Raw genomic sequence first — 10,098 nt, 5'->3', positions numbered from 1 at the left:
GCAGAAAGGAATAAATGCGAGACCAACCGTTTGTTAGAACGCATCGAGCAGAATAATGCATGTTCCCAGAGGAACGACTTGGTGTCTCTCAATGATTTCATCAAGCTGACCCCACCAACTTTCCATCATTCCGTCAAGCCTCTTGATGCGGATGATTGGCTTCGCAGCATTGCCCATAAGCTATGTTCTGCACACGGAGCCGAAGCTGACAAAGTCACTTACGCTGCTTATCGCCTTGAGGGCCCTGCTAGCTTTTGGTGGGAAAACTATAAGGCTACGCGCCCAGCCGGCCAGGTTACCACTTGGGAATTTCAGCGCGGCTTTCCGTGAACACCACATTTTGGAGGGTCTTATGGATCGCAAGAGAGATGAATTCTGCAACTTCACCCAAGGCAGACTGACCGTGGATGCCTACAGCCGTGAGTTTGGAAACTTGGCACATTATGCATCTGAGGAAGTGTCCATTGACGCCAAGAAGTAAGCAAGGTTCCGGAATGGACTTAGCCCCGAGCTTCATCGTGATCTCCGTTTCCACGAGTGCACCTCATTCCCGAAGCTTATGAACAAAGCCATCAGTGCTGAGACTGGTCAGACTGACTTTGAAGCTACACGTAAGCATTCCCGTGATTTTGGTTCTTCATCCGGCTCTGGTTCTCAGAAGCGCCGGGTGTGGATTCCAAACATAGCTCTACCACCCAGGTTCACTCTGAGGCCATCCTATGAGACGCCTCGCCCAACCCAGCAGTATACACTACCTAAGGCTTATGGTGGACCGGCCGCCAATGCTGCTCTGCGCACCAACACTGTGACATGCTTCAAGTGCGGAGAGCCGGGTCACTACAGTCAAGAGTGTCCCCAGAACAACAACCCCAACCAGTCTGGAAAGTCCATTGGCCGTGGTAAGCCAGCAGGAAAGGTGTATTATGCCAAGCCAGCCACCACTGCACATGGCCATTTTAACTATGTCTCAGCAGAAGAGGCTCATGATGATCCTAACGTCGTCATTGGTATGCTCCTTGTTAACTGCCATCCGACATCTGTTCTTTTCGATACTGGAGCATCTCATTCATTCATATCTGAGAGCTATGCTCGGTTGCATAACACCACATTTTGTGACATGCCCACTCCCATGGTAATTCAAACTACGAGTTCCAAATGCTAAACTTCTAGAGTAAGTCATGGGAATGAAATTCTTGTCGATAGGCTTGTATTCCTTGCATCCTTAATAGCTCTCAAGTCCTCGGACATAAATATCATCTTAGGCATGGACTGGATGTCAGCCCATTATGCTAAGATCGATTGTGCCACTAGAACTGTTCAACTTACTCACCCATCGGGCAAGACAGTCAATGTCTTAACCCGAGTGGCCAAGCGTCAGCTCTACTCCCTAAATGCCAACCCTCTTCCAGACCTTGAAGATATTTCGGTAGTCCGTGACTTCCCGGATGTCTTTCCAAAAGAATTGCCAGGTGTTCCACCTGACAGGGATGTGGAGTTCATGATAGACCTTGTACCAGGAACCGTTCCAATCACTAGAAGACCCTATAAGATGGCACCCCTAGAACTAGCTGAACTTAAGAAACAACTCAATGAGTCCTCGAAAAAGGGTTTGATCCATCCTAGTTCTTCTCCATGGGCTTGCCCCGTCCTCTTCGTCAAGAAGAAGGATGGTACGGATCGGATGGTTGTAGATTATCGACCTGTCAACTTGGTTACCATAAAGAACAAGTATCTGCTACCCAGGATCAATGATCTGTATGATCAGCTCGCTGGATCCTCGGTCTTCTCCAAAATGGATTTGAGGTTGGGCTACCATCAAATCAAAATAAAAAACGGGGACATTCCCAAAACGGCCTTTGTTACTCGTTATGGCCAATACGAGTACACCGTCATGTCCTTCGGTTTAACCAATGCCCCAGCCACCTTCTCTCAGTTAATGAACTCAATCTTCATGGAGTATTTGGATAAATTCGTCGTGGTATACCTTGATGATATACTCATCTACTCCAAGAATGAGGAAGAACATACCGAGCATCTAAGGCTAGTATTGACGAAACTTTGAGAGCATTGCCTTTATGCCAAATTCTCCAAATGTGAATTTTGGTTACCAGAAGTGACCTACCTAGGCCATGTAATCTCTGGTAAGGGTATTTCTATCAATCCCGAGCGAGTTCAAGCTATCCTTGATTGGACTCCACCTGAAATGGTCAAGCAAGTTCGGAGTTTCCTTGGCTTAGCGAGCTATTGTCGCCGCTTCATTGAGAATTTCTCTAAGGTTTCTAAACCTCTAACTGAACTCCTCAAGAAAGATAAAAAGTTCGAGTGGACCCCACAGTGCGAGTTCAGCTTTCAGGAACTGAAAAGACGCCTGACATCTGCTCCCGTACTCGTACCACCAGATTTTTCGAAGGACTTTATTATCTATTGAGACACCTCGCGACAAGGACTAGGTTGCATACTCATGCAATATCGTCATGTAATTGCCTATGCTTCACGGCAGTTACAGCCACATGAGGAAAACCATCCCACACATGATCTAGAGCTTGCAGCTGTTGTCCATGCACTTAAAACCTAGTGACATTACCTTCTCGGTAATCATTGTGAGATTTTCACCGATCACCAAAGTCTGAAATATATTTTCACCCAACCGGATTTGAATCTCAGGCAAAGATGTTGGGTCGAGTTGATCTCAGATTACGACTTAGGGATACCTTACAACCCGGGAAAAGCCAATGTTATGGCTGATGCACTAAGTCACAAATCCTATTGTAACAACCTGATGTTACAACAAGGTCAACCACTTCTCCATGAGGAATTTCGGAAGCTTAATCTTCACATTGTTCCTCAAGGATTCCTATCTACCTTGGTGGCGAAACCGACCCTTATGGATCAGATCTTAACCGCCCAGCGGTATGACAAGGATATATCTCGGATCAAGGAGAACATTGCTAGCAGAGCTGCTAAATGTTTCTCTGTGAACGATCAAGGTGTTGTGTTCTTTGAGAACCGCCTAGTGGTTCCCAAGAAACAGCAACTACAGCAACTGATCCTTAAGGAAGCTCATGATTCTCCTCTCACCATTCATTCCAGTAGCACGAAAATGTATCAAGACCTATGCCAGAGGTTTTGGTGGACTAGGATGAAGAGAGAAATCCCTCAATATATTGCAAATTGTGACGCCCGTCGTCGTGTTAAAGCAGATCATCAACGGCCTGCTCGGACCCTGCAACCTTTAGCTATTCCTGAATGGAAATGGGATAAAATCGGTATGGACTTCATCAACGGGTTTCCCAGGACCAAGAAAGGGAATAATGCTATTTTCGTTGTCATCGATCATCTTTCCAAAGTAGCCAGCTAGCATACTTGTATATCTCTCGTATAGTGTCTTTTCATGGTGTTCCATTGGAGATTAACTCAGACCGTGGAAGTCTCTTCACCTCTCGATTTTGGGAAAGTTCCCAAAATTCTATGGGGACTCGTCTCTCCTTTAGTACCGCCTTCCACCCTCAATCAAGTGGTCAAGTATAACATGTCAATCAAATTCTGCAAGATATGCTCCGAGCTTCTGTTATCTCATTCGAAATGGATTGGGAGAAATGCCTTCTCTTTGGTGAATTTGCTTATTACAATAACTAGCATGCATCATATTGTTGCATATTGCCATGTGATGATTGTTTTCCGTTGTGTATTTCATGGTAGGTTCTGCCTCCAAGGATACCTACAAATATCTGACTGAAGGGCAGTACCGTACTACCACTCCATCAGGCAAGCAGCCCCATTGATCATATCGATACAATCCCATGTTCTCGCTCCTGCTCTCATTTACTGCATTAAGACAACAATGTTTCAAACTGCTGTGTGCTGCGGTAGTTGAACCCATTTCCTCTGCATGACCTGTCATTGCCACAGTAACTATATGAAACCCACTAGCATGTGTAGGAGTTGATTGAGCCATGTCTGTGTTTCCTACCTTGCTATGCCTGCTAGTCTTAGAGTTTTGTCAGGTCTGGTTCATCTGGGTGATGGGCTAGAGTGAAATGAATATGTCGGTAATGTGAGCGATATGTTGAACACAATTTGGTAAAGGTATCGATGAGAGGCCATGTAGGAGTACATGGTGGGTTGTTTCATTGGAACCGTCCTTAAGCTCCGAGATCTGTATGTATGATTTAAGAACCAGTTACTACCATGCATTGGGATCCTTAATTGACCCTCTCAGCTTCTTAACCACCCTAGTTCCCTGTCTAGGAGTTGCAACTAGTTTCTGGTGTTTGTAGGATATGTGTTGGCGGTCGTCTGTACCGCTGACCATTGGGGTGGGCTATGATGTGGTAGATACACTGTGGCCCGGTGTACCGAGTCGCCCGTTTGGTGTCTCGGGAACCCTGTACACATTGTTCGGGGCCGTATGTGGAAACCTCGGCCGGACTCCCTGTGGATGGAACCTGGATAGGCGATAAACCTGGACTAGAGACTTGAGTGTTTAGGTAGGCCCTCGCCAAGCTTCCGCTTGAATGTTGCCGAGTACATGTCGTGTAAACGACGATAAGTGGTGAGAGCTTGTATGAAGAAGTACACCCCTGTAGGGTTAACATCATCTATTCGAATAGCCGCATCCGCGGTAAAGGAGTGCTTGGTTGCCTATACAGTTCATAGACAAGTAAATGGATACTCCTAAAAGCCTCAAGACAAGTGTGAGTGCCGTGGATGGCCCTTCCGTAGGATGACGGAGGCGAATCCACAGTTGTGTATTGTTGTGGTGAGTAGTGGACTCGTGTGCGCAAAACATTTACAAGTTGCTGTCGTGTAGGATAGCTTAGCCAAGAGTCAAAGGTAGCTTGCTGCAATAACCCCACTACCTTCTTGAGAATGTTGCATGTATAGTAGGATCTATTGTAAGACATGCTGAGTCTCATGTTTGCTTAATTACTATTGTACAAGAGAACACCACCCCCTCCGATGGGTTCTATGTAGATCTCAACGTTGACAAGTGACTTGCCACCCACGTGGTGATCCTGAGCCATGAAGGGCCTTGTAGATAGACATGCTTCGTCAAGCCTTCTTGCTTTCTAGTTGTTTGTACTCAGACAAGTTTGCTTCCGCATGTGCTTGTATGTTTGTATGACTTGAGTGTTGGGTCGTGTGACCCCTACCTATATGAACATATGATGTATGGCTCTTTGGAGCCTTCTAAATAAAGTACTTTGAGTTGTAGAGTTTTGTTGTGATGCCATGTTGTATTTACACATATCGAGCATATTGTGTGTATGTTTGAAATGCTTGGTATGTGTGGGATCCGGCAATCTAGGTTTTTATCCTTGGTAGCCTCTCTTATTGGGAAATGTAGTCTTGTGCTTCCATGAGCCATAGTAGTCCGCTACAGCCCGGTTCAACGGAGTCCTGCTAGCCCAGCACTACTGCTCCGGAACACTTGACTAGCCGACATGTGATTCACTTCATTCTTGTGTCTGTCCCTTCGGGGAAATGTCACGCGGAGACATCTGGAGTCCTATTAGCCTGCTACAGTCCGGGTTCCCGGACTCATGTTAGCCCAGTTGCTACAGCCCGGATTCATACGCTGTTGACCGACATGTTCGATGTTGATTCATGTATGCCTGTCCCCGTAAGTTAGTGCCACTTTGGGTTCACGACTAGTCAGGTCGGCCCGAGTTCTCTGTCATATGGATGCTAGCGACACTATCATATACCTGAGCCAAAAGGCGCAAACGGTCTCGGGACATGGTAAGGCGACACCCGTGGGAATACCATGCGTGAGGCCGCAAAGTGATATGATGTGTTACAGGCTAGATCAGTGTTACTTAGAATCTGGGTCCTGACACTCGATGTTTGCCCAGGTTCAGGCCCTCTCTATGGAGGTAATACCCTACTTCCTGCTTAATTGATCTTGATGAATATGAGTATTACAAGAGTTGATCTACCATGAGATCATAATGGCTAAACCCTAGAACTCTAGCCTATAAATATGGTAATGAGTATATGTGGTGTCCTTTCTAGACTATCCCCTTCGGTTTATATAGACACCGAGGGGATCTAGGGTTTACATGGAGTCGGTTACATAAGAAGGAATCTTCGGTCGCCAAGCTTGCCTTCCATGCCAAGTAGAGTCCAATCCGGACATGGTGCAGTCTTCGGCCTTCATGTCTTCACAACCCATCAGTCCGGCCCATGGATAATAGGTCGGACGCCCGAGGACCCCTTAGTCCAGGAGTCCCTCAATAGCCCCCGAACCAGTCTTCAATAATGAGGTGCTCGGCACACATATTGTCTTCGGCATTACATGTCGGGTTCTCCCTTCGATGATCTCCAAGTAATGTATTCGACCATTGATCCAATGTCGCCTCCTTGTCTTCTGCATGTTGAATAATCTTTGTCCTCCACATGTCAAGTGAATGTGGAAAGTCCAGGTATTTTGTGAATAACACCCCATCCATGCGAGGAAGAATGCCTATTTAAAGAGATTGGATCCCAGATCCATTCAGCGCCACGTAGAAGAAATTCCCAGAGACTGCTCAAGAGAAACTATTCCAGCATGGCTAGTGTCCCCAGCTCCTCCGCTCTTCCCGGGCCAGAGAAAGGTGAGTGCGAGAGGTGTTCCATGTCTCATAGCCGATTGACGAAGTTGCAAACGCAGGGATTCCTTCCCCATGCAGATCTAGTCCCTGTTCGAACAAGACTAGCTTCCTTCAATGAGGGGACTCAGGTAGAGGACTTCCCCAATCCGTCTGGGGGAGCGAGTGTACTTTGTCCCCTACCTGCTAAGAGGCGTTGGATTTCCGATCCATCCGTTCCTCCGAGAGCTTCTGGAATATTATGGCCTCCAGCTGCACAACTTCACTCCGGCCTCTATTATGCACATTGTAGGTTATGTCGCTCTATGTGAACTTTTCTTGGGCGTCGAGGCTCACTTGGAGTTGTGGAGGAAGCTGTTTTGTCTCGTCCCGCGCAATCATGAAGGGTCAATATTTGAAGTGGGTGGAGCCGAAGTATGGCGCGTCACTGATACCAGATATCCATCTGGCACACCAAGGAAGGCACCTGATGAATGGCCCTCTGAATGGTTTTATATAGAGGATGTTGCGCTTCCTGACCCGATTCGAAAGGGTCTTCCTGAATTTGCGCACGTCCCGCTGAAGAAACGCCACAGTTGGCATCCCAGAGTCTTGAAGAGGAAGACAGCGTGGAGGTTCGTCAGCTGATGAGAAGGATAAGAGAGCTCACTCAGTCGGGACTCACAGTAATCGAGGTTATGGCGATTTCCATAGCGCGCGGGGTTCAGCTGCTCCAATACAGAGGGCTTCCCATGTGGCACTACAATGGGGAGGACGACGCCTCTCGCTGTGGCCAGAAAGGTCTGGATACCCCTGCCGCTTTGGCTAAGATATTAGCCGAACTATTCAGAGGGGAGGAAAAGGAATTTCTCCGCATCAAATTTAGAGACGGGTACTCTATGTATAACCCTCCTAGCTGGGTAAGGCCCTACCCCCCCCCCCATTTTTACTTCTTCCATCTCCGAATTGCCTTTAATAAACTTCTAGCTTGTTTGCTTATGACAACACTGGCGAATGGTCATTGAGGGATTTTATAGTCCCGCCCCACATCCGAAGGACCACAACCGGGAGCTCGATCCCAAGTTCGAAGAGGATCCAGATATATGTGTGGTGCTTGCGGAGGGGGTGTTTTACGAGACGAGCTACGATGGCACAGAAGTGGCCATCATCGCTGACTACCCCGGTCTTCTTCCAGCTTCACACATAAGTGATCCGAACACACCTTATTCAAAAGAGATCTCTCCTTCCTTCTTACCCACCGCACTGTCTTGTGCTCAAAAGGGGAAGGGTTCAGCGCACCATACTATTCCAAGGGTACCTCCAAAGAGAGCGTCCCCCACTCCGGGCGAGCCTTCCAAGTGGAAAGAAAATGAATATATGGCCATGCCCTCATCGAAGAGGTATGAATTCGCCAACCTGCACCTGAGCAGTTACGTCCAACCGTGACCTTCCTGTTATTCATGTGTCAGGAGAAAGACGCGCCGGACCGTATCCGGAGGCTCGAGCGGCCGTATCCCGCAGTCAGGATTCAAATACTGCCATGAAGACGGGGGCCGACGCGGAGGCGAAGTCGGACTGTCCTCCGGCCGAGGACTGGGATGATGTATCCGTCACCAACCCGGAAGTAGAGAGTGCGATGAATCATCGGCGCCGCCGGGCCATTTTACTAGACCCTGGCTTTTCAGAAGAGTCGTTAAACACCTTCAACTCAGCCGATGCATACATCCGAGCTGCTCGAGATGGGATTAACAGGGCCACAAAGCAACATTTGAAAGATGTGCAGGTAAATTTATTTTGTCTGACTATGACAACCATATGCCAGTAGACCCCGAGACTTAAAGGAGTTGAAACAACTGATTTAATGATCAATGTATGACCAGGTGCTTACGAAGAAGAATACCCGGCTAGCTCAGGAGCTGGAAAAGTGTCGGCGCCGGCTGCTTGCTGCCAATGCCGAACTGGAGAAATACAAGGCATCTCCCGGTAATGTTTCCTTCTATCGAAAATTCATAATGATACACCGATATTGTGAATCTGGGTGCTTATCTTTGTGTTCGGCCGTTAGACCAAGTGCAAGAGCAGCTGGACGCTGCTCGAAGTGAATAACGTGGAGCCAAAAAGCTACTAGCAGCGGGCGAGCGTGTATTGAGAAAAGTCGTTCAAGAGAAAAAGAAACTCTAGGACTCGAACTCCAAACTGGGCGAAGAACTGAAGGATGTGCGAGCTTAGCTAGCTGACTCTGTGAAGGAGAACAAGAAGCTGCGAGGCGGCATATTCAGTATGTGGCCACTTTTGTTTGATAACAGTTTTGGAGGTAACGGTAGCTGACATAGTTGTAATTGCAGGTGTTTTGACGAACCGCCCCCAAGAGGTGGTGTCCGGATCATCGAGTGATCTTCTGCAAGGGCTGTCGCAGTTGCATGAGCAAGCTCGGCAGGCGATGCAGAGTGTAGCCAAGGCTGGCCATCCGACCCCCCTCCAGGAAGCATGGAGTAGCTGGTAGAGCTGTTCAAGGGAGCGCAACGGTGTATCCGGCTGTGGAAGATATCAGCCTGCTGAGGGGGTGCGTGAGAGGCCTGGGCCATGGAGAAGACGCGATATACCAAGCTGGATCCTAATCACATGGCTCGTGTCGGACCGGTAGGGTCGAATGGGGAAGAAATTGCCGTTAGTTTAGTATATGACCAAGTAGAGCTGGCAGCCAAATATTCCCAACAGGATTGTAAGTTAGACTGCCTGTTGGAAGGTGTAGAGGAGGAGGTTTTCGAGTCCAAGTGACTTTATACTTTCCTCATCTAGCCGAATTGTATATCATTTGTCATGGCAGACCTTTTCGCCTCAACCTCCGGTCTCGAAGGTGCGGAGTGTTTCCGAATACCATCGCAGCTACATAGGCCAGGGTATGCTTGGAAAACTAGGCGTAGTGGTCATATTTGCTTGAACAGACAAGTTGTATCTGGCTAGCTATGTTATATTACATTGATATCGTAAGAAACATCTTCCAGATGGAATAGTTCCATTAGGGGTTCCTTTCCCTGGGTGTGCATGCATTTAATGCGCATGTCCAAATTGTGATGTGAGCACCACAGTTTGTATAACTTCTGGGGGTGCACAATGGAGTGAGTTTGAATAACATCATTAATTCACCAACCGAATATTCCCTTAAGAACGCTAGCTTTCGGCTTCACCCAGTCTGAGGTACACATCTGGATGACCTGGCGGTAACAATCGCATAGGTGCTCCCTTTATGCCCTAGCCAAACTAACGAGAATGTAGGTCATAAGCACAGGAGCCAGGCAACCCAGCTTAGCCAAAACTTAAGTCATATCGATGCATATAATGGCAAAGAAAAGGTACATATGGAAAAACTCATATGTGAGGAGCTTGATGCTCAAGAAATGACAAGAACTTTTGTCCGAGAAGCCCCCAGGTACAAGTGGCATACATGTTTAAAGATGTATGTGCCAATGGTCTGCGGTCTAGCCGCACTTAAACCTTTAAAGCGAAAAAAAGAAATTAATCGGAAAAG

Source organism: Triticum aestivum, chromosome 3A (assembly GCF_018294505.1).
Source record: "Triticum aestivum cultivar Chinese Spring chromosome 3A, IWGSC CS RefSeq v2.1, whole genome shotgun sequence".
NCBI classification, from domain to species: domain Eukaryota; kingdom Viridiplantae; phylum Streptophyta; class Magnoliopsida; order Poales; family Poaceae; genus Triticum; species Triticum aestivum.
Note: the sequence above shows the minus strand (reverse complement) of the source record.